The sequence below is a fragment of the Zalophus californianus genome, chromosome 9 (genome assembly GCF_009762305.2).
Source record: "Zalophus californianus isolate mZalCal1 chromosome 9, mZalCal1.pri.v2, whole genome shotgun sequence".
NCBI classification, from domain to species: Eukaryota; Metazoa; Chordata; class Mammalia; order Carnivora; family Otariidae; genus Zalophus; species Zalophus californianus.
In genome coordinates this window covers 126,329,814-126,354,903 of record NC_045603.1, presented here as the reverse complement: position 1 = coordinate 126,354,903, position 25,090 = coordinate 126,329,814, and the positions used below count along the sequence as shown (strand labels likewise).

At 44.9% G+C, this 25,090-nt stretch overlaps 1 protein-coding gene across 1 annotated transcript in view; it reads right to left on the bottom strand.

Moving 5' to 3' along the window:
* The window catches only part of FAM171A1 (family with sequence similarity 171 member A1), a 123,283-nt gene that overhangs the window by 59,592 nt on the left and 38,601 nt on the right, over positions 1-25,090 (bottom strand).

The following is a 25,090-nucleotide window of genomic DNA, read 5'->3' as shown; positions in this document are numbered from 1 at the left end:
CTGTCACTGATGGGAGTGGAGAGGGGGCTGTGCTAAGTAAATCTAGATCTACATCCAACATATGAATTGTTGGAACCAGGGAGCATTTTCTTGTTAGAGATTCCTTTTTACTTTACACGATTTAATTTCCTTTTTTTCCCCCCAGAATCACTGCCCATCATAAACTGCCTTCCTCTTTGCTCCCCCCTACTCACCCCAACAAATAATTGAGAGAATTCTATCCCTTTAAGACATTGTGTGCAAACCCAATACTCGTTTTTCCTTCCCTGCATTGCCGGCACATGTGGCCCAAACAGGGCTGGGGTGGCTACTGAAGGACCCTGCAGGCTGAAAGAGTTGCACCCAGAGTTTTCAACAGTCCTGCGGAGCATGGCCGAGAGCTACCCAGGATCGCTGTGCTGGTAATCATGATGACCAGACCGAAAAGCAGTCCAAGACGTCTTTAAAAAGGAGGACTTGAATGAAGAGTGGGAAAAGAGAAGCTTACAGGAAGGAAAAAAAAAAAAAAGTAGACATTTGAAAAGATAAACGAAGTTGAGTCAGCAATATGGGCAAACCCAGATCATGAATGTGGGAGGCAGATCCAAATTGATGTTAAAAACCTAAAATGGAATGGGTAGCTTTCATTTGTTCATGTAAGAGAGGTCTACAGAGCTGCTACTCTGCCTAGAACTGTAATTGTGTGAACCACAGTGGTGAAAAGTGAGGAGATCAGCAAGTGCTAAGCTGGGGGATGTGCACGAAGGGGGCCCTGATGGAACAGCATGTGCAGAGGCTCAGAGGCAAGAATAAAACCATGCTTCCTGGAGAAACACAGGTTCTGAAGGACGACAGACAGTGTGAGGGGCATGAGGCCCCATGCGAGACAAGGCTGCAAAGACGAGCAGGGGCCAGACCACTCAGGGCTTTAGAAGGAACCTAAAATAGGATCATTCTTGATCCCAAGAGCAATGGGAAGTCACAAAGATTTTAGACAAGGGAGTGGCAATTAAATTTGTTGTAGAAACATCTGGCTGTGGGGGAAGGACGGACCGGGGAAGAGGCAAGACTGGATACTGAGCATCCAGTTAAGAGGCCTCTGTAATAACCCGGGAAGAGATGAGGTGGACCAGATTCCAGCATCATGGTGGACGTCGATTAAAAGATGCCAGCATGGTACTCCAGAAATCAGACGTGTTTCCTGCTCCAATAAACCCTTTTGGCTTAGGTGCGGGAGGGAGTGGCTGCTGCCCAGTGACATAAGTCCACCGGGACACTCCTGGGCACTCCTTGCCATACATTTTGAGCTGCCTCAGATGTGAAAGCCCTACTGATGCCTTGGGATAAAGAGGCGAGGGCAAGGACAAGCAAAGACCCTGCAGGTGACCAGGGAGGCTCCTGTCTGCAGAACCACTGCAGTCTGGCTCAGGGGAGTGCCGGACACGGAGGGGGAGGGAGGCGAGGTGGAGCTGGTCCTGTGGGCACAAACCCCAGAACCCTACTGCGATTCCCACTAGGTCTGAATCTGAGCTCCGCCCCAGTTCTAGCCATGGAGGATGGGGCAAGGTGCTTACCCTCACCAGGTCTGTTTGCTCCTCTATAAACAACACATTTCTCAAGAGACAGGTGGAGACATTCAGTGCGATGCCTCACAGAGTAAGCATAAACACAGCGGTTACCATTACGCTATTCCAATCACTGGGCTTGAGAGCACTCAGGGTCATGGCGCCCGGGGGGGGGGGTGCCTGAACGGGGCACAGAGAAGGGCACTGGAGGGGAGAAAGGGATAAAACAAAGTGCAGGGATGGGGCATCCCTCTTCAGTGAGTAACAGCTTTATACCCAAGGCCCTTCCCCAGCTGGGGCAACCACAGTGAGAAGAATGTCTTGGTTCAAGGATTGCCGCCTTGGTAACAGGCCAACGACCTTACGATACTAAAGCAACCTTCTGAATCCTGCAAATTTGTTAGTCAATCACCCATTTTTTTTTCACTGAGCGACTTGATATATTTCTTGACTAGACAACCATAAAGAGCAGCTAAAGAATCCTAGACCTAGGTCTTAGAGATCTGCACCAGACAAATCTCTCAAAAAACTCAGAGACAAAAATAAAGGCTAAAGAAGCTGAACTTGGCTACCTGATTCAGGGAGAAAACTTAATGGCCACAGAGGGATAAAATCAACATCATGAAAAGCAAGGATATGGCATTACAAAATACACTGAGTTAATCCCCTCCAATCTTATCATTTACCTTAATGCGGATTTGCAGGATGTACACCGCACATGTGTTTTCTTATTTAACTCAAGTCTTTGTGTCCCCAGGTGGCGTGCGAAATTGTAATGTAAATTAACTCTGCTTTCATTAATACTCACACAGCAGAAATCCCCTAGAACAGGGCAAGTGGAAAGGTAGTTTTGTAGGGCTGCAGGGATAACTTATGTAATTTTATGGTAATGAAACATTTACTAACATTTGGGATTACAAGGTTCCTGCTCTCTCTGCACTGTTTGCTGCTTCGCAAGAGCAGCTAAGATTTGGAAAAAGCTAAAGCATTCTTGAATCAACAGCAAAAGGAGTTTTACTATAATCAATGTCCTAGATTCTACCACTGGAATTTCTTCTAATACCAGAAGCCTACTTTACGTTCTGCAATTATATATTTTGAAGGAGATCATTTAGCTACTTCTTTTGGTAGGATAGGATGGGGGGAAATGTCAGTATGGTTAGGTGATTATTACAGAGTAATGGGGTGTCATTTTTCTAGAGTAACATCTAGAATTAGGTTATCCATTCAACAGCAAACAAAATTGTTCCCACCAGGGGACTAATCTTAGGACTAGGTGAGGCACTATTTATTGAAACTACTCTCATTTTGCAGATTAAAGGGAGACTCTATAAAATGGCCCAAACCTAAATATGCATTAAGATGCACTCTGTATTGCGACTGGTCAGTGAGAGCTGATGGGTCCTGCCTGAGCTAGGGCACCATTCTTTTACTCCTTACCTTGAATATCCATCACCAAGTTCTTTCTGATTTTAACTGCAGAATATAGGTCGCAAGGCAGGCCTTTCTTCCCATCCTTGTTAACGTCGCCCTATTTCATCCCTCACCATCCCTCAACCCAGACCGCTGCCCAGCCTCTTCAAAGAAACCACCACTGTCTTCATCGTCTTCACACCTGCCCGAGATCCCACCAAAGGCAGACGGAGCTAGCCAACATCCTGATCTGACCGCTTCCTGTCCCCCTTCAAACCCTTTAACGCCCCCCACCAAACATGGCCAGATGCCAAATGTGGCGAGCGGCTTGTTCTTGAATGGTCCACGAGCTAAGAATGGTTTCTACTCTTTTAAATGGTTGGGAAAAAAAGACATCAGAAGAATAGTTCACGTCTTCTGAGGATTATGTGGAGTTTGAATGTGTGGCCATAAATAAAATTTTACTGGAACACGGCCACAGCCATTTGCACGTCGCCGAAGACTGTTTTTCCATTTCAGTGGTGGAGTTCAGAAGTTTTGACCTTAGGGCTTGCAACGCCTGAACTATTTACTTGTGGCTCTTAAAAAAAAAAAAAAAAAAAAAAAAAAAAATCTGCTGGCCCCTGACCTACAGGCTCCATCTCAAGGCCCCTGAGGTCCTCCACAATCAGGACCCCTCCCATTGGCACACACAGCCCACAGACCCCACCCCATGCTTCCCTTACTCCTCCTACCTACTGCTCCTTCTCATCTTTATAGGAAAAGTCTTTCTACAACGTTACTTTCATGCTCCTCATTCCTATTCATCTTCTAAAATCCCTACTTAAGGTTTGAGAAACTGCTCCGGACTCACCAACCCCTCCCCAAACCGGGTTAGAGGCCCCTTGTCTCCATCCCCCCGAAACTGTACACACGGACGCTGCTTCTGTTCCCACATTTGCTGCAGGTCCACGAGGGGAGACAAGAGGATCAAATCCCTGACCTTGAGGAACTCTTGGCTTTAGAAAGTAAGTAAATGTCAAGCGTAATTATGAACTGAGGACGCCATCAGGAGGGGGAACCTACCTCCAACAGGGAGGTCAGGGAAGGCCTTTGGAGGAGGTGTTGTGTGAGCTCAGGCCTGAAGGACACACGGGAACCAACCAGCAGAGGTGCAAACGCCCCGAGGTGAGAATGACCTGGCTGCTGGAACTGAATAAAAACCGGCGCGGAGGGAAATGCCCGAGTGTAACCAACCATCCTAACACTGCGTGGTCCACCAGCCACAGGTGGGCATCTAAATTTAGGTTAAAATCAACCAAAATAAGATTAAATCAGAAAGTGAGCTCCTGGATCACATTAGGCACGTTTCAAGTATTCCACGGCCACCTGTGGCCAGGGGCTCCCATGGTGACCAGCAGAGACAGATTCCATTGGATAGCACCAATCATGTACTACAAACTCTCCTCTCAGGATCTGAGCAAAGAAATGCAGGTACCTGAATGGTTCGATGAAGAAAATACATCTGGGCATGACTCTGAAGCAGCTCCTTAGCAGCCCTCATTGGTGTGACCTGCACTTGAAGTCCTTACAGTGACTTGAAAGGCTCTGTGTTCTCTATTCCACCCCCCGAGTATCTGCCAGCCCTCATTTCCCACACCTTCCCCCATTCAAGGAATAAGGGTTCTGGGAACATGCTTTGTGCCAAATGTTTCTTTGCATGCTACACTTTTCCTCAACACCCATCCATGCATCTCTCTCCTCCTTGTCTGCTTACATGTCACCTCCTGGGGCACCGGGGTGGTTCAGTCGGTTAAGCATCTGACTCTTGGTTTCGGCTCAGGTCATGATCTGAGGGTCATGGGATCGAGCCTTGTGTCAGGCTCCGTGCTCAGTGGAGTCTCCCTCTGCCCATCCCTCCACTCGCTTGATCTTTCGCTAAATAAAAAAAAAAGTCACCTCTTGAATGACTTTACTGACCACCAGTTCTTTTTCTTAACTTTTTAAAAAATTTTTTTAAAAATTTATTATTTTTTAAATTTAAATTCAATTAACATAGATTATTAGTTTCAGAGGTAGAGTTCAATGATTCATCTGTCATATGTAACTTTTATTATGGAAATTTTAGAACATCTATACAGATAGGAGGATTAGTACGAGGAAACCCTCTGCACTGATCAAGTTTCAAATACCTTCCTTCCTACTTTTTTGCTGGAACATTCTGAGGCAAATCCCAGATAATTATATTAGGTCAAATTATTTCCCCATAAATATTTCAGTTTACAACAGATAAAGACTTGGGGCGCCCGGGTGGCACAGCTGGTAACGCGTCTGACTCTTGATTTCGGCTCAGGTCATGATCTCCGGGTTGTGGGATGGAGTCCCACGCTGGGCTCCAAGCTGGGCATGGAGCCTGCTTAAGATTCTCTCCCTCCTTCTGCCCCTCCCCTTCTCTAAACACCGCCCCCAAACAACAGATAAGGACCTTAAAAATAACCAAAATGCCATTATTATACCCAATTCACAGAACAACCTCTTTACATTATTTCAGATTCAGCAAAAATTCAGTTTTCTCTGCTTGTCTAGAAGCAAATTTTTTCTTCACAATTCTGACGTCTTATCTAAAATGCCAATCCCAACCCCACCCTGTGCTTCTGACACTATCCTGCTCTGCTTCTGCTGCTTCTTTTATGCACAACAATTCTAACGTGTTTCTAACTTACGTGTTTATTAATGGTCTGACTTCTCCAGGATGTAAGCTTCGAGAGAGCTATTTTGTCTGTTTCTTTTTTTCTTCTTCATTCATGTATTCCAAGCACACAGAATTACGTCTGGCATACAGTAGGCACTCAATAGGTCTGCTGAATGAGTCCTTAAAACTAACAGGCATTTCTAGATATCATCTGGTACATGGCCTAAATAGCCCTGGGTGTTTGTTGTTGTTTCATTTATTTCCTATTATTGTTTTCAAATAGACACTACTGAAATTCATTTGAAAAGCATTCATTCAGATAGCTAATGAACTGCAATAATCAGAAAATATTTACAGTACACTTAGCATGACATTAGGTACTGTGGGGGATCAAAAAGGAAGAAAAAAGAAATGGCTCCTGTGTTTACAAACTTTAGGGGTTTTTTGGGCAGTGGGGGAGGTAAGACCAACCGACCAACCCACGTGACAGAGAGCAAAAAGGATGAAACGGGCTGGGTAAGACAGAGTAAAAAATATACCAAAGAAGAGACTAATGAGGTCTGGAGTTTATGAACAAAAACAAAGAAAAAAGATCTCAAAGGTCTACAGAGGTAGAGGTGATGTGGGGGTGACAGGAGAAGACTTACAAAGGGGGGGGATGCCTGTGAGCGTCCCGTTAACGGCAGCAGGCAAGCCCCGCATGAATACTGGCCCTGAGGCTCAGGGCTTATGGAGTTCAGCGCGGCATGCTTCTGAAAGAGCTGGGAATTGAAGGAAGGCTGGAAGGACGGGTAGTATGGGAAGGCAACCCGCATCTCCTGAACAGCCTTCCCCTCTTGATTATGCTCCCGCATCATGCATTCAGCCTCAGGCAGATGCCAGAAACTTCGGTTTCCCAGCCTCGCTGGTAGCCAAGGGGGAGGAATGGACGTGGACTCTGCTAATCTGATATCCTCTCGCTGGGTTTTGATTTAGAAGACAGCAACATAAAAAAGCAGGTGCCTTTTCTGACCAAAGGAGGATGCATCTGGTTTGGGGCCAGCAGTGCAAGCCACCCCGTCTCAGTGCAGGAGGGAGACAGGGTGTCCCTGGCTCAGTCTTGCCATATGGCTTGGGCAGCTGTTCTGGCCCAGAACTTCTGTGAGCTACCTAAAAGCTTGACTGATGTCTTGCTGGTTAAACTAGCCAGAGCACGTGGTGGTGTCTGCACTCCTCAGCTTCTGGACTGTCCTAGCATGATACCACGTCGCTGAGGACCATCTCCTTGGAACTGCACCCACTGTGGGGTCTCCTCCTAGGCTCTGGCCTAACTTCTCAGTATGTGTGATGGTTAACTTTATGTGTCTACCTCACTGGACCATGGGGTACCCAGATACTTGGTCATCATTATTCTGGGTGCTTCTATGTGGGTGTTTTGGGATGAGATTAACATTTAAATTATACGAGTAAAACAGACTGCTTTCCTTAACGTGAGTGGGCCTCACCCAATCAGTTGAAGCGCTGAACAGAATGAAAAGGCTGACCCTCCCCCAAGTTCCTCCTGCCTGACAGCCTTTGAACTGGGACACTGGCTTTTCCTGCTTTCTGAAGGTGAAATACCAGTTCTGTGTGGGTCTCAGGTCTGCCAGGCTTTGGACTGAGACTACACCCAGGGCTCTTCTGGGTCTCCAGCTTGCTGAATCACGCTGCAGATCTTGGGGCCTGTCAGCCTCCACAATCACATGAGTCAATTCTGTAGAATAAATCTCGTTCTACATAAACTGTGATTCTCTCTGGAGAGCCCCGACTAACATAATACCCATCCCAGGTTCCCATTCTGTCTGCTCGCGGTGGCGGGCCCCCCGGAATGTGGGCTCAGGTCTCTTCTCGCTACATACTCTTACTCAGCGAATTATTTCAGGATCAGGAATTCAGCCACCGCCTCTAGAGCATTCCCCTCAAATTTTCAACAGCCAGTGAGAGAACCAAGAAGGAAGCAACAGCTACTCAGGAATTCTCCCTCCACAGCGATTCAGGGCTCCTTTGCTCTTGGCAAACACAGAGTTTGGCTCTGTGGGCACAAACTAGTCCATTTGAAGTAGTACAAAGAACATCTGCTTTGCGGGTAGAAAATGAAACATTATCTTTTAGTCATTTCCTTTCTTCTGCCACAGATTTAGAACTAAAGGCAACGAGGCTGTTTCAAATTGTTGGCTTCACAGAAGCCACCAGTTAAACAGCAAGCCGAGAGCAAACACAGTGGTAGGGGCAAGAGGCCGGGAAGATGGCATACACTTTGCAGATGCACAGAAGGAAGCCCAACCCCGAGGGGCCTTGTTTTTCTCTCTCCTGCGTCTTCTTCAACTACTTTACACCTTGAGTTACATCCCTGCAAGTGACAGAACACATTATTTCATAATCTCTCATCCAAACTCCAAGACCAACATCTCAAGCGCTCTGTTACGGTCATGTGCTAATGTGTCCTCCCCCAGACCGGGAAGTCCTTTGTGGTTTTCACTGGGGACAGAGCTGGGAGACACCTCCGTGGACTCTCACCAACTCTGGCTTCATCTGGGAAGGGAAAGTGAAGTTTGTGGACTCCCATCTTTTTTCGTTTCGTTTTGTTTTGTTTGTTTCTGTGAAGTTTTTGGCTCCCTGTGGCTGTGTTTCATTCCCTTTTGTAGCCCCTCAAATTTGTCTTTATTCTGGGATTTTAATTTTTCCTTTCTTTTTGTTTTTGAGGGGTTGGTTTCCACAGCAACCCACCCGGTTGGAAATGTAGCATTTGCCAGGTTGGCCAGAGGGGCCCTGCAGAGAGGAGGTCCTTTTCCACCAGCAGACCAAGCAAAGGCTTCTATCCCAAGTTGCCTGGAGCCCCTGTGGCGGCCTCACCCCAGGCCAAGCGGTGGAAAAGGAACTCGCTTGTCAGCCGCCAGCACTATGATTAGTTAGACTTCACTGAAATTCAAAGGAGTTACGATGGCTTTTCACGTCTTACATAAAACAATAAAAAAAGACTCCATCACTTAAAAACATTTTCCAAATGGGAACTTATTTTTAAAATGTTACCAGACCTTTGCTCTAAGAGACTTTGCCCCATGTTACTTGGTGGTGACATTTTTACAGTTTCGGGAGACTCAGAGAATTTCCCTGTCTTTATGCAGCAGTAACAGGCACATCCTAGGATGCCCGACGTGTGAAGAGGAAACCTTCCAGCTATTGTATTTCTTTCATAAAAACGAAAGGTTTAATTTACTTTGTAATCTGGCAAAATTAGAACGTACTTTGTACTAGAGTTTTTTTGGTTTTTCTCCAATTTTACCTAGTGCATATGCACCTTATCATTCAATTTTATTTGCTCTCAAAATTTAACGAATCATGTCTTTTAAGCAAATTATATATATATATATATTAGAGATCTATATATAACATTGTATAAAATAAGATATCTTATATAACCTATATTAACATATACTGTATTAGTCACGTATAATTATGTTAATATATACATTTTATATATGTTATATGTTATATATTGTTATACATATATACATACATATAATACACATATATGTATAATATATAGGACAAGAAAAATCTGCTACAACTGTATATCCCAGGACTCCTTTAAGTCCAATTTTAGCTGCACTTAAAACATTTGGCAAACCCTGTGTGTGCTTAATTATAAAAGTAATATGCAGTATGGCATTCTTCTGCAAAGACCAGCACTTCTGTTCTGTCCTCAGAGGAGAAAGGACAATGCGGATGTACTTCAGAGGGACAGATCTGTTGGGCACTGACTGGTCCCTCCCTCCTGGTCTACCTGATCGTCCTGTTAGGAGCCATTCTGTACTGAAGATACCGTTTGTTCTTGATTGAATCAGGAGCCGCCCTATTAATCTGTGGTCACAATATCTGATACAGGACACCTCCCCAGTTTTGGGAGGTTTTCCTTGCAAATGTGTCCCTTAATTATCAGCGGAGGATTATGATCTCTGTAATTCCATTTGAATTTCTATTCACTTGAAAAAGCATGGAAAAGGTACGTTTGCTGCAGCAGCCCCCGGGGAAGTTAGGATCCCATTTTGTGCCGTTTTGTGTTTTACAATCTCTGGCAACTGATTCGTGTTCTCAACTTCATGAAAAGCCCGCTACATGGTCGACTTGACAGTTACAGCTTCCGTTTGGAGTAAGGAGAGATCTGTGCTGTTTCCACGAGCGGCTTCTGCTGGCTGCCCACCTCTGCAGGGCATGTGCTCTGTCTGCACACAACACATTCTCTCCCCCAGACCCCCGTCTGTCTGTCCCTCTCACATATGTTACTTCTGTCTTGGCAGGGCTGCCAGGATATCTCTGGGCCCTAAATCAGTGGATCCCCCCCACCCATTAAGAAATATGCATGACGGTCAAAACGATGATCATCCCATTAACAATTTTCTACCCAACATCACCAAGTTGCCAATGTTGAAATACACAATAAACATTCACAAAAACATAGCAATTAAAGAAGCTATTATATATAGAGAGAATACATGATGTATCCACGTATGACATTGATTTTCTGTTTTTTTTTAAAGCGACAGGATGGCTTCACACCCCCCCCACCTGAAACACTCTATAATGGAAGTAAAAAATGTAATACTCGAATACCAACAACCTACTGAAGCGTATTGGATAAGCATCCTGTTAGGTCTCTCCATTTACCACTAAGTTAAATGGCAAAAGTCATTCTCTGTTACTGCATCCAGTACAAAATGAAGCTTTCTGGGGCTGGTTCCATATGTGCGTTATGCTATAAAAGCAACTATAAAAGGACTACATTCTCATGACTGGTCAAGGGGTTATTTAGGTAAACATCCCAGGATAATCTAGAAACTATTGCTGGATTGACCTGATTCAACCAAACAACTTACATACATAACCAAGTATTCTCAAGCAAAATCATTTCAGAATGTTCCTATGATCCCACCTAAAAAAAAAGTTGTCTGACAATAAACTAAACGGACACAATCCTAATCCTTTTACACGGTAAGAGGAATTGCTCAGATGTAGCTTTAAAGTACTATGGGAAGGTACGATTAGTTATCTTGGGGAAAAGTTCTCCAAAAAAATTCAAACCAGCATAGAATGAAAGATGCTCCAACTGTTCAGAAGACATAAGTGAAACAGTTACTGAACGTCAAGACGGTGCTAAAAATAGCTTATAACAAAGTGCGGCTCCAACTCTAGAGACCTTTTCCATAGAAATCAATGTGTATATAAAAACCTAACAATATCCTCCTTTTAGTCAGATATGGGAAAGGACACGATGATTCTCACATGGTGATGTAAATATGGCAAATGGCTGTACGCGCTCACAGAGCATCCTTGCGAACGGAACAAGGGAATTATAACAATGTAACACTCTGGGGACAAGATGACCCACAAGTGTTTGTAAGGAAATCACTGGAAGCAACCACTTTAAAAGGCTTCTGTTCTGTTGGTATTTTAAAAATTTCACAAACGCACAAAGTCCCCTCAGGAGAGTTTGGAAGAATCTGGGAACTGCGAAGTTAATGAGCGATATTAAGCATGTCTATAAAATTCACACACACACCTTAGCCAAGCTTTAAAGATCGGGTGGAAGATGCTAGTGGATGGTTGCCAAGGAAACCTGGTGGAGGAAAAGCTGTGTGTGTGTGTGTATGTGTATGTGTGTGTACGCGCATGCATGTGTGTGTTTCCAGATCTCCTTCTATCTATGGATATACATTTTTCATAGTTTTTTCTAGGACTTGGTCGAGCGCAACATGACATGACATGTATTTTGAATAAAGAAGCCTACAGATGTTTATGATTATGAAGTTTTTGTTTTGTTTTGTTTTGTTTTGTTAGCAAGTCATTTCTCTCTCTAGGAAGAGAACAGTTAGAAAGTGCTAAATGGGAGCTAGTGGTAAAGAAGCAGACTCATCAATTACTTTTAGAATTGAAAAAAAAAAGGGCAAAAAAATGCAAGCTGAAGTGGCTTGCTGGAAGGCTGTGAATAGCCCAAGTGTGCAGGCTCTCTCGCACTTGAACTTCTATGATAGAAAGATAAAGGTCCCAGAAGCAGCTGGTTTAGTCAATGCAGTGATTAAATTACCCGTATGGGCTTCTCTCTCCAAGGGAATGGAGATGGTTAACAAGCTACAGTGAACCTATTATTAAAATGGTCCTTTCTGTTTCAGAAAGAAGCTTAAATATCTCAGGGCGCTTTAAGGTCCTTGATGTGAACGTCCAGGACTTACTGCCGGATGTTACAGAAGGCATGTCTCACGGCCACAGTGCGCACAGTTGGCTTGAGGCTCCTCACTCAGGAGCTATGTGGTCCCAGTCAAGCCCACAGCCTCCTTGAGCCTCTGTGTCTTCATCCATAAAACAGGGATACTGACTGCCTTGCAGACCTTGTAGGATTTGCTGGAGGTCCAACAATGATGTTCGGAAGGCGTCCGCTAGCACGAGCTCATTCCTTGCCTCCTGGCCCGCATTCCCCTAACTTTATCCGGTGAAACAAAATCTCGGAGCTTCCCCTCCCTCCACCTCCAAAAGCCTCTCAATGAAAGAGAAATAAAAAAAAGGAAGATAGTGTGCTTTTCAGAGCACAGGGGTGAGGACTCTGACAACCTGTATTTGAGTCTCATCTCCCCACTGACTCCTTAATGCTCTTAGTTTTCTTCTCTGTAAAAAAGGAGGTAACACTGCACCCCCATGATTATCTCATATGGCTACAATGACGTAGTGAAGTGCTTAGTATATAACACAGCACACAGCGAGGGTTTAGTAAGTGTTAGCCATTTCTGTAATTGTTTCCCAACATCTGACTCATACCTGAGGATCACCAAGGACCTTTAGACAGTTTACAGAAGCCTCCTTGAATAGGTTCATGGAAGATTCTTCCTCCTCTTTCACACCCAACCCTCAACAAGTCCCAAGGGCATAAGGAGCTGCCACTGCTAGGAGAGAGCTCTACATGGGTCTCCCGTATTTCTGAACGTCTTGTAAGGCACAGACTCTCTTTGTTCTGGACTATCTCTTCAAGGATGTTTAGTGAGAGCCATGCAAGATAGATGTGTCTCCCTCTAAGCAAGGGACAGGCATGCCCTTTGGGTTCCCCAAGCTTCTGTAATGCAACCCATTGCATGTGCGGGTATCATCCAGCCCTATGGGAAACGGGGTTCAGGAAACTGGGGCAAGAACACTGACACTCTGGCTGTTGCAACTGCTGTGAGGGATAAATAGTCCTTCATCTCTGACCCACAAGTGTTTTGTCCTCTGCCTACATCTATGAAGCCATGGGAGGTTGCCTTCTTAGCTAACAAATGGGGCAGAATACAGACCCTTCACAGTTCTGGACAGCCTCTAAGGAGGAGCCCAGGGAAGTCCTGGATTTACGAAGGCACTGAGGCAGGAAAGGAGTGGGTGAGTGTCCTGGGAGAAGGACCAGGAGAGTCAGAGGAAAAAACAAGAGACAAGACAGTTCCAAGGTTGGGGGAATGCCTTTTGGCTTATGAAGATTCTTTTTTGCCAGTGGAGTTTCAAATTCTTTCTTTTTTTTTTTTTTAAGACTTATTTATTTATTTTGAGAGAGAGAGCACGTGCACATGTATGAGCAAGGGGAGGGGCAGAGGGATAGGGAGAGAGAGAGAGAATCTCAAGCAGACTTCTGGCTGAGCAAGGAGCCCACGATGCTGAGATCATGACCTGAGCCAAAACCAAGAGTTGGACAGACACTTAACCGACTGAGCCACCCAGGTGCCCCTCAAATTCTCTAACCCTCCATCAGGGATGACCCAGGCTGCCCTTTTCTCTCGGCAAATTCTAACTTGCTCTTCTTTTCACACTTGTCACCCTACCAGCCACTCTGCTCCACTGGTTTAACACAATCATTCCACTCTCAACGGGCCCAGCCTCCCCGACAGGAAAACAGGGAGAAGCAGCAGACTCCGTGGGTTTTCCACTCCACGCATTAGTGTGTGTTCTGTTTGTTTTTAAAGCACCGATCATTGTAGTTCCCTTTTAAACCTTAAGAGATGAAAAGCTGCATTTAGGTCATCACGAACAATGACAAATGGAATTAAAATTCTATGCTAATTAGTTGCTTTAATTTAACATCTGAAAGTGTACATTTGTTTAGTGAAATACTATTTCTGCTTTTCACATGTTTGAATAAATTCTGTATTAATGAGACAGCACTGTAAACTGTGCTCACTTCTATATGTTACAGACCTTATAATGTTCTGATTAATACCAATATTTATGAAATCCAACCTTTAGGGGTTGTCTAAGAAATTTAAAACTTTTCACGACCAACTTAAATTTCCTGTTCCATCTGAGGGGGAAAAAAACGTGACTCTTCTGAACAGCAAAGTACTGGTCCTTGGGATTTTTTTTCAGTAGTGAGCACAAACATACAATATTTTCCACACAGCTTAAGTTTATAGAATGGTTCTTTATTTGTGCTAAATGGATTAACATTTCATTTTCTAGCCTTTATAGCTCATATACTGGCATCAATGTCAAAAGAGCGATTTTATTTTCTGCTCTTGCCTTGAAAAATAAGAGCTCCATATTCCTCCTCACTGCCAACTTGATTAATAATTCTGCAACATAAAATGGAGATTTATTTTTCCAAGCTTCAGTATAGAAGGTCTGCCATATTTTGTCTTATACTTGGAGGTTGATGCTATTATTAGCTCTTCTTCACAAAGGCAATATTAAATGTCACCTGTCAAATGGGTCACACATGTATACTCACTGAAAAACCACTTGGCTCGGATCAAGAATTCAAAAGTTATTGGAGTGGCAGGGCCAATGATTACATCCCAAAGAGAGCCTGTTGGCCAAAGGAGTTAGGAATATGATTGTAGGTAGAAAAGTCCACGTATGAAAGAGGTTATAATGAAGCTTCAGGGTGGCCAACTGCGGATCGGCCTTCCCCGTCCATCAGCCAGGGAGAGAATTCTAGTTAGTGCACCTTCCCCTGGGAATCTGAACCAAAAGAACTTGGGAATGGGGGAGAAGTAGTGGGAAGTGTCTGAGGCTTCATCCCCACAAAGATGAAACAGAGAACTCTTGGCTGTGTTCTAACTTTTAATCCTTCACTTTACAGATGAGGACTGGGGTTCTCATTCAAGGTTACATGGCTAGCTTGTAACTGATGGGAGTGTAAGGATGAGCAGGTGTACTAGGCTTTGAAAACTTAACTAAGGTTCTTCTGATCCTGCCGGGACTACCTGTCCCAGGGCTAGCTAATTCTTAGAGAGGGAGCTCTTGTCTGAGCACTTGCCTGTGAGCATGCCTCCATATGCAAACTAAGCCATCCAGAGCCCACACCACCAACCACCTCCTTTATGAGGCTCTCACACTGTACGCCACTCTCCACCTGCCCCACTGACCCCAGGGCCAGATATCAGGCAAATAGGGACAGCCCCTCTACCCCAGAGCCTGCTCAAAGTATTCAAACTAGCCTATCCTGGCCCTGCCTCAATCATTCCTTCCCAAGAAAACCACAAGAAGGCTCTTGCCTACATTTCCCCTCAGTCCCTCTGACTCCCGACCAACCTGCGGCTTCCCCGTGTGAACCCCGACAATGTCATGCCATGCCCCTCCCTCTTGGGAACTGGGTGGATAATAAATTATCTTTTCAATGGCAATCATCTCCTGATCTCACCATACCTGAAGAATAATACAATCTATGTTTTTTTTTTTTAAGATTTATTTATTTATTTGAGGGGGAGAGAGAGAGAAGGAGGCTCCCACTGACTGCGGAGCCCGACTTGGGGCTCGATCTCATGATCCATGAGATCACGACCTGAGCTGAAACCAAGAGTCAGATGCTCAACCAACTGAGCCACCCAGGTGCCCCTACAACCTAGGTTTTACAACAGTAGATGACTCAAGGTTTTTCTGGCTGAAGATAACTCATGAGCAGAGGTCTGGTTACACTTGCCTTGAGGAGGAACTTTGTAGAAGTCTCGGCTGCACGAATCAACAGCGCATTGCCAACCACAGTGCACACTTCAGCAGCGAGGGGAGGCACTGACTTGTTAGCGAGGCGTGGGAGAGGACTCTGTAGTGGGCCCGATGAAGCTCCAGGTTACCTTCTGGACTCTGACAGCTGTCAGCTGCATCAGGGCGGTGAAGGAGAAACTACAGACTCACCACAGCAGAGGTTCGCTGAAAACTTGAGTCAGAGTGGCTCTTAAAACAAGATGCAAAATGGACTGCGCAAAGGGGGACTGGAGGCGGAAGGGAGAGTAAGGAGACTCCCGTGGAAGGCCAGTCCCCAAGATTACAGGGAGGGGCTTGCTGGTGCACATGGGAGAGTGCAGGACAGTGGAGACAGAAACAGGAAGGAAGCCTCAGGAGGGTGAACTTGAATGTGAACTGACCCCCTATCAACACAGCAGAGGAGAGGTCTGGGCAGAGGCTCTCAGTGAAAAGGGTACCAAAATATCACTAAGGAAGGGTCTGACAGTGTGGACACAAACTCGCAGGCAGAGTACAGTCCCCTAGAAAAGAGACAGGTGCACCACAGGCATCACTTTAGTGTGCAAGGTGACTGCACGGTTCTTGCTGGGGCTGATCCCTATCTTCACACATCTGTGCAAATCATCTGATTCAAAACGATTTTAAGTTATGGATTTCAGACTGGGTGTTTCACGGAAGCTACAACAGGCAAAGCATTTTTGGTTCTCCTTTGAAAAAGTCACACGAAAATACTGAAAGCATGCAGAGGGAAAAAATGTTTAAATTACCCTGTCATCAAGATTAGTAAATTCAGAGTAATTTATTTAGCTCTTTAGAACGAGGTGTTCTTTCAAAGTTGACGGCCAAGACCATCCGATTTAGGGTGAAGACCCTCAGGGGTGATCCCACAATGGAAATGAGGGCAGTGGCAGAAACTGCATCCCAAACACGACAGGCTGTACACACAGAACCAGAAATTACTTCTGGATTCCATTCTTCTGCTCAATTAGGTCATAGCCACTTTCTCATCGGATCTAAATTCAGCAAACATCTATCATGGCCAACACTTCTGCCGGGCCAAGCTTCCCAGAACAAGGCTTTTCATCATGCCACAGTAGTTTTGGAGTGAACTTCGGGATCTTTTCAGGGCTTTTTGTTGTGACATTTTCTAGGTACAGACTTGTACTTGGATTCAGGGCGGTGGGGAGATGGTCCCTGTCGAGTGATCTTACTTCCTGCTTCCATGTGCTGACCCAGCAGCATAAGGAGGACACCACCCACATATCCTCAACAGGGCAAATACTTTGACTTGTTTTTCAGGAAGCTGTGAATCAACACAAATCCAACAACCTCCTACTCACTGGCTTGCTGCAGTTGGATGCCATGTACATGGGCCATGAGGGCTGAGCCCACCACCTTGGCAGAGCACATACCAGGTTCTAAAAAGCTTGAGCCAAGAGGCCATACACAGGTTTACAGAGTTAGGATTCTGTCCTTAAGTAGACAGTGACTGGAGGAAGAACCCCAGACAATAACATTCACCACCACAAAAACATGAATTTATTCTTCCAATACTGTGATGCCTCCTTTCCAAAACCAACCAGTATTTAGAGCTTATTTATCTTTTAGAGAGAGAAAGAGCGAGAGAAAGCACAAGCAGGGGTGGCAGAGGGAGAGGGAGAATCTCAAGCAAGCTCCATGCTCAGCACAGAGCCCAAGGTGGGGCTCGATCTCAGGACCCTGAGATCATGACCTGAGTTGAACTCAAGAGTCAGATGCTTAATCGACTGAGTCACCCACGCGTCCCTAGAGCTTATTTAGGAGCATGGGGGGGCGCAATGTGAGGAAGTGAAAACTTAAGGATTAAACATTTGTGTCTTTCTCATGCTGTCCATATTCAGGCATTAATCTTTCAGAATCACTGGTTGTTATGCAGACAACTCAAATGCCAAACATCGTCCTCCATGTCCAAGTATACAATCAAGAGTACACAGGATTTACTCAGGAAGGGCGTGTACTGTAATCAGACAGAAAGGAAAACTGTTACCTCACTGTGGAAGTTCATAAATGCAAGGGTTCCTAAAGAGACAGTCATGTAAATAGACAAACATCTGCTAACATTTAGTTTTTTTTTTAAAGGACAAAGTAGGTTTTTAAGATATGGAACAGCTCAGACATGTTAATCTTGACACAGTCTCTGTTGATCATTATTTCCATAAAGAACTCTTCCAGTTTTTCAACTTAAAAAAAAAAAATGTAATCTTAACACGAACAACTATTCCTTGTTGCAAACCTGGTCCTACTTACTTCAAATTTTAGATATTCTATCTTCTTGCTCATCTCTTATTATGATGTAATTTGCAATAATAAATTACTGAATGAATATAACTTAAACATGAATGTAATACAAATTAGGGGCAAGCAGAAACTAAGTTTATCTCATTTTTCTAACGCACATACTGACTGAAATAACCAGTATTTAAGTAAGCTGAACATGTGCTCACAACTCACAATTTAAAAGCCACCTGAAGCAAACCACCATATTCAGTCTTGTCTGCCAACTGCCCAAGTTTAAAATGAGATACTCAAGAGCATGTAATTTAAATCCACAAAGAAAACAAAATATTTGGAGGTGAAGAATCTAGCTTCTAAAGACTTGCTGTTGGACTTGAACGAAATCTGCATTTTCTATGCCTTTATTAATTCAAAACACAGGAAAACGCTGCTAATGTTTTAATGTAAAAAAATGTTCCATGATCAGTAAATTATTTTTGCTTAATGACACAGTAAATCTTCAATTAGGAAGAAAGAACATTAAAGGTATGTTTAATTTCTAAATTCTGATCTCTAATTTTGGCAGCTGTCTGGGATTTGTTCTCAAGCAAAGAACAAATTGTATCCCAAAACAGAAGTTGTCTTTTGGGTCTAGGACCCCTATGCCCCTCGGCTGCCACAAGCCTGACAATGAAAGACAGTTGAGCTTCACTAGCCAATTGTACTTGAGATTAGTTTCCTTCTGACCTGGAACCACCAAATGTATATAAATGAATGATCAGTTCCTAATTTCTGTCGCCGTGCCTGCATGGGAGCAGGTGTGGATTGAGGAAAAGAGTTTGGGAAAGTGTAATATAAAACTGAGTTAAAAAATAAATAAAAACCTTGTAGGAGCACCTGGGTGGCTCAGTCAGTTATGCATCCGACTCTTGGTTTCGGCTCAGATCATGATCTCAGGGTCGTTAGACTGAGTCCTGTGTCGGGCTCCCCACTCTGCGGGGAGTCTGCTTGAAGATTCTCTCTCTCCCTCTGCCCCTCTCCCCACTCGCTCGCTCTCTCTCAAATAAATAAATCTTTTTTTAAAAAAACCTTGTCTATGTACAGGATATTAGTCTCCAAATAACTATCATGTAGGTTCTATTATTTGATCTTAGTAGTAATACCATCATATAGAACACGTCATATCCATGATTTATAGTAAAGGGATGTATGACCTAAACTGTTCAAAAATACCCTAAAAATGGTGGTTGAGAGGCAAACAGGTCTGGCCTTTGGGCAGCAGTGCTGTGACCCACTAAAGCGAGCTCTGCAGAGAAGCAGCAAGCCCTCTCTCAGCTACAGCCCTCTGCTAAAAACTCCCCAACTGGCCTGTCTCCAAAACAAAACTTTCTTCTTGCAGAAGGTCTATAGGGTTTAAGCATCATTCCTCCCGAGAGTTCCTCCCTCTCCACCTCCCTGTGCCTGGAAAGCAGGACGGACCTTTACCACTGGGACAAGGGTGGAGAGACGAGTCCCAAAGAAGCAGCAGAGCCGGGTAGCACTGGGCCCAGGGAACCCGAGGGATGCAGGGTGGGAGGGCCGGAGGGAAGGCTTCCCTGATATACTTCTGTTGGAAGCCTCATCTCTGCTTTTCATGCAGTGACAGGCCCACCTGGTTCTCCCCCTTCCCCCAAACAATACACTTGTACAACAACTGCCTTCCTTTACAAAAATGGGCCATGCTAAGCATTTCTGTTTGAAAAGTCTAAGCAGGCTTTTGCATTTTATAAGCACAATATGGGATCTGTGCAAGCTTTCTGCAGCACAGGTATAACTGCAATGTATCATTTCAAATTTTTCATTTGCATTGAACATGATGAATTGGAATGGAGGGAGGAGGTAGAAAGAAAACTGAACCCATAATTCCCTTCTAATTGTTTTTGACCCGTGTTGCACAAGCAGGTAACGCGTATAAAGGCTCTGATCTGCGTGAAGTAACATTTGCCTTCAATGTGCAAATGCTTGTTTCCTCCTTTAAACAGATGCGATCTCCTTCCTGCCACTGAAAAGGAGTAGTAAATATGGCTTAATCTCCATTCATCGTGGGACTCCCTTTAAATAAGTTCTAAAACACTGTTGTGGGGGGTGGGGTGGGGTGTGCAGACTGAAATCTAGGCTCGCATCTGCTAAGTCTGGTGCACTTTCTGTCACACCAAACAAAGCTGCCTGCGATTCAAGCCCCAGACACTGCCTTTCAGATGTGACCAGACCAGAAGGTCACCTAAAAAAAGAAAAAAAAAAAAAAAAGAGAGAGAGAGAGAGAGTGCGTGAGCCCCTTGCTTATAAAAGTGCACTTGAAAGAAAATCAGGAAGGAAAGCCTGCTCCAAGTTTCAAAGTGGCAGGCAAAACGCAGGTGATGCTCTTGCTGACACGTCACCCTCACTCTGAAGCTCTCCTTGCCACCTTGCTGCTGAGCTACAAAATTAGCCCACTCGTATGGGGGGAGGTTTTTAATGTTTTTTGTTCTTAGAGTCCCTTCTTTGAAATGCTCTGCTGAGGGGCGCCTGGGTGGCTCAGTCAGTTGAGCGTCTGCCTTTGGCTCAGATCGTGATGCCAGGGTCCTGGGATCGAGTCCCGCATCGGGCTCCCCGCTGGCCAGGGAGCCTGCTTCTCCCTCTGCCTCTGCCTCTCTCTCTCTCATGAATAAATAAAATCTTTAAAAAAATAAAATAAAATACAATGCTCTGCTGAAGCGAAGCATGCACAGAGTCTGGTCTGGCTAGAGCCAGTAGGGTGAGGCTGGGGAGAGCCCCTGGCCTGGAGCTCCCTCTTCCCCGAGGCCCCACCAGCCCTCCACACCTGCGAGCCAGGCTGCTCAGGCAGACGTCCACAGAAGGGCCCTCTGTAAACTGCAGTTACTTTTTAAAAACCCTGGCACCAGAATTAACTCACTACCATTCTGAGTTACAGCACTTTTTTTTATTTTCGAGGGAGAGGTTCTTGATGAAGAAGCAGAGCATTTCTGACGTGGGCTCTGCAGCTCCCCCCGCACGCCAGTGACTGAGCGCGGGTCTGGGCAACTGGCCCCAGAGAGTCCTGGGGTCTCACAGCACAGGATTAGAATGTGTTTCTTCCTCTGTGAACACGTGTGCATTTGGTGTCCCTACTGTGAACAGCAGGAGGATCTCCCCGCTCCCCGCTGTACAGTGGAACCTTCTCTCCATCCCAGATCTCCACAGCCAGAGAAAGGCCATCAGGAGACCCCAGGAGTGTCAGGAGGGCGAACTCCAGCATCCGTGACGGAACTGCCTCTAGAGCGTCCCTGCCCTGGGCAGCGGCCCATTCCATGACTGCACAGCCCTGGATATGAGAGAACTTCCTTGTCCTGACCTAACATTTTCCTTTCTGTAACTTCTCTCTCCTCACTATCCCAACGAGAGCCTCGGGGAGTCAAAGATTAACACTTAGCCTCCCTCCTGAAGACCCTGCCTAGCAAGAATTTGGAAATGACAACATCCAAACCATAGACCACCCCTAAATCATTTAGATATACTTTCACAAATCTTATTATAATGAAGGCACTGACCATTTTTAAAACCCAGGAGACCTGGGCACTTGTAGATGTAACTTTTGTGTTTCTGTATACTCCCAAGTCCGTTAAAGTATAAGGCACACCCAAACTAAAAGAAAAATTAAGGTGCATAAATAAACATTCCAAGAGTGAAAAAAAATATAGCCCTCCTGGGTGGAGGACTCCATTCACTATTCACACTGTCATCCTTAATTTGGAAAAAAAATTAAAATTATTATTTATTATGGAAGCCACTTCAGGATTTGCAGGAGCGTGTGATCGGAGAAAAGCCAGCCTCCACGTTCCTCAAAGAGGGCGACTCATTTCCTGCTAGAACAGAGCAGAACTTTATTTAGTCCACACTCTGAGCAAGTAGGAACTGCTCCTGTCCCATATCCTTGGTCCACAGAGCTGAACACAACCCACACGCAGGGATCTGGCCCCTTTTCCCATTATCTTTTCCTGAAGTCTTCGGTCTTGCTGGCAGATATTTCCTGTTGACAATGTGCTTCCCTGATCAGACCCAGAGAAGCCAACTGCCAGTGCCAAAACCGATGATTTGGAGGGGTGGTACGCCAAGAGTCTGATCATACGGCGTATGGTAGGGCAAACGCCACCCTGTGACTGGGAAGGATTCAAAACAGGAGGCCACATACAATGGTATAAAAACATAGGCCTGAATGCCTGCCATCATCTTCACTCAGAGCTTGACATTATCGGGGGAAAAAAAAACCACGAGAAAAGAAATCCATTCAGCATGTCTTAGAATTCTTTAATTTAGCTGATTACCCAAATACTCATTTTTTAAAAAAACACAGCAGACATGGGCACTTGCAGATGTTAACTTTTGTAGTCTTGCCTATTTGTAAGTCTTTTTAAAAAGGCTGGCAATGTGGGGAAACCATAATTCATCCAGGGTGTGAATTATGCTCACTGTATAAGGAAGACAGTTATTGGGCCCGTCTGGCCAACTACCCAACACCACAGGCTAAACGTGGCAGGGAGTTCTCTGTGATTATCAAGTGATTTCTGGGGAAGGAGTTCAAGGAAGCTTGGCCCTCTTCCTCGTCCCTGGGGTAGATCAAGACATTTCATCCCAGCCCTACAGACAGGGAGCATGGCCCCCAGTAGCCTGGGGGAAGGTGAGGGAGCACCTGTCTGGGGCCCCAGGGAAGATAGGACAGAAGCAGCCTGACGTGCTGCCCTGCCGCCCAAGCCCGCGTGGTGCAGCCATGGAAAGGAGGCTGAACCAGCCCCATCTGGGCCCACGTCCCTCTTCTCTTCTTCTGGAGTTGGGGGGTGTCATGTGGACTGGCCTTGTCTTTCCTCAACTCATAATGGCAAATTCTCAGACTCTAGTTCAGAATGAGAGAAAGAGATCACCCTCAGGTCTTTCTCTTTTAAAAATCAACTTTATTGAGTTGTAATTTGGATGTCAAAAGTTCACCCATCTTAAGAGTGCAGGTGAATAAGTTTTGACACATGTGTATCACCACTACCACTATGCATATAGATGTAGAACATTTACATTACCTGCCAAAGTTCCCTTGTCCTTTGGCCTGTTCTGATCATGGGATCCAACTAATAAAGAAAGGCAGGGGACGCCTGGGTGGCTCAATCAGTTAAGCATCCAACTCTTAGTTTCAGCTCAGGTCATGATCTCAGGGTCCTGAGATGAAGCCCCACACCAGGCTTGGCACTCAGCCTGGAGTCTGCTTGTCCTTCCCCCTCTACTGCCCTCCCTGCCCTCCACATTAACATCTTATAAAAAAGAAAAAAGAAAGAAAGGCAGAATGGTTTCTACTCTGTAGCTACTAGCTGTGTGCCTGGGCAGGTTATCTAATCTCTCTGTCTTACTTTCTCCATCTGCAAAATGGGGACAGTAATAGTATTTACAACAGTATACTCTGTGTGTGGTAAGAGCAGAGCATTGAGATTCCTGCCTGGCACGCCACGAGTCTTCCATACATGTGGTTGGTATTCCGCCATCATCATCATCACCGTAAGAAATGGCTGAGCTTCCTTCTCTGTGACTGAATTTCTCTGCCACAGAGAGTGCCTGGGACAGAGCCTGGGGAAATGATCTTTTGATACCACATTATCCCATTATTCTAATAGGCTCAGTACAGCTGTAAATATGGATTTATTCACAAAGGTCTCAGGAAACACTCCACTCAACTGAAAGAGTTTACTTATGTTTTAACTAATCAGGATTACTGAGACCTTGATCACACTGGCAACCCATTCCTATTTCCCTGAGACTAAGCTGGTGTCCTCCTCAGTCCCAAGCTCAGGCCTTACGGAGGTCTGACGTCCTTTTTACTGGGACAAGTAAGGGCTGGAGGGGGCTGAGGTTCAGTGTAAGGCAGGAAATTAATAGACAAAAAATATAAAGAGGCATAAAGAAAAAAATGCACACATACAACTCCATCTCCCAGAGGCCACTAAATCTGACATTTTGGCATACTTCTGCTCAGGTTTTTATTTTGGTTTGGATTTTTTGCCATATTTCCTTCCATAGCAGGAAGGTTATAGTACATGAAGATTTTTACATTTTTGACTTCAATTTAGCATATAAATATTTTCCCTTGTCCCTAAAAATGTTAAAGATTACATATCATTCCATTTTATGGAATGTCGTATAATTATCCCCTATTCTGGAGTTGTAGGTTGCTTCCAGTTTTTCATGACTATAGATAATGCTCTGAGAATTCTTGTGCATAATCTACCTGTTTTGAATAACAGCATTCCTTGGCTTATTGAGAAGCTGTATGTTCTGTTTAGACCATCTGGGCTGCATCTGGAACACAGGCATCATCCCAGAGGGTGGCTTCCTTCCTCACTGTCCATGCGCTGGAAGGACACACTTTGGTGTCCTTCCAAACTGCAAAGTTACTTCATGTTAAGCGAAAGGCTTCTTGTGGCCCTGTTCTTACAAGAGCATCTTTCTCAGTGATCCACTGCCTTTGGTTCATTTAATTCTGAGAGGCCATCCCACCTTTTAGGACCAGCCTTCTAGATGCTGACTTAGTGACTGAGATGGGAGGGACAACTCTACCCAAAGGGGGACTTTTTACCTCTTAAGACACAGTAATTTGCTTTTCCAATCCTCAACAAGGGCGAAGGTTTAAGCAGAATCTCAGAAAGAGCTACGTCTGTCTGATAACGCTTTTCACCTGTCAACAATGGCAAAGTTTGATAATACGCTGTGTCGGCATCACTGTGTCAAAATGGGCACTCAGCATTCATTCCCGGTGGAAACATGAATTAGCATAACCCCTCTGAGGGCGATGTGGCCATACCCATCAAGGTCACAAGTGCATCTATGTTTTGACCAGCGATTCTACTTTTAGGGATTTATTCCACAGACAGACTCATGTATTCTCTAACACAACGTAAAAGGAAAGATGCTTCAAGACCCACACAGGGTCCTGAAGCAGGTTTGGGTGGCACAAGGAGGAAATGTCCAACGAACATCTGAAATCCTTGGGGTCTAGCAGGAGTGCTGTCTACACAGATACCTTCTGGGGGAGCCGACGAAGAATTAGAAGGCGTCGACAGTTGTGTAAGGCAGAAAAGCAGTTCTTGAAGGTTCAGGGAAGCTGGAGAGAGGAAGGTGATGCCAGACAAAGGGAAGCGTGTGGAGAAAGAAAAGCATGTGTGAGGTGGCA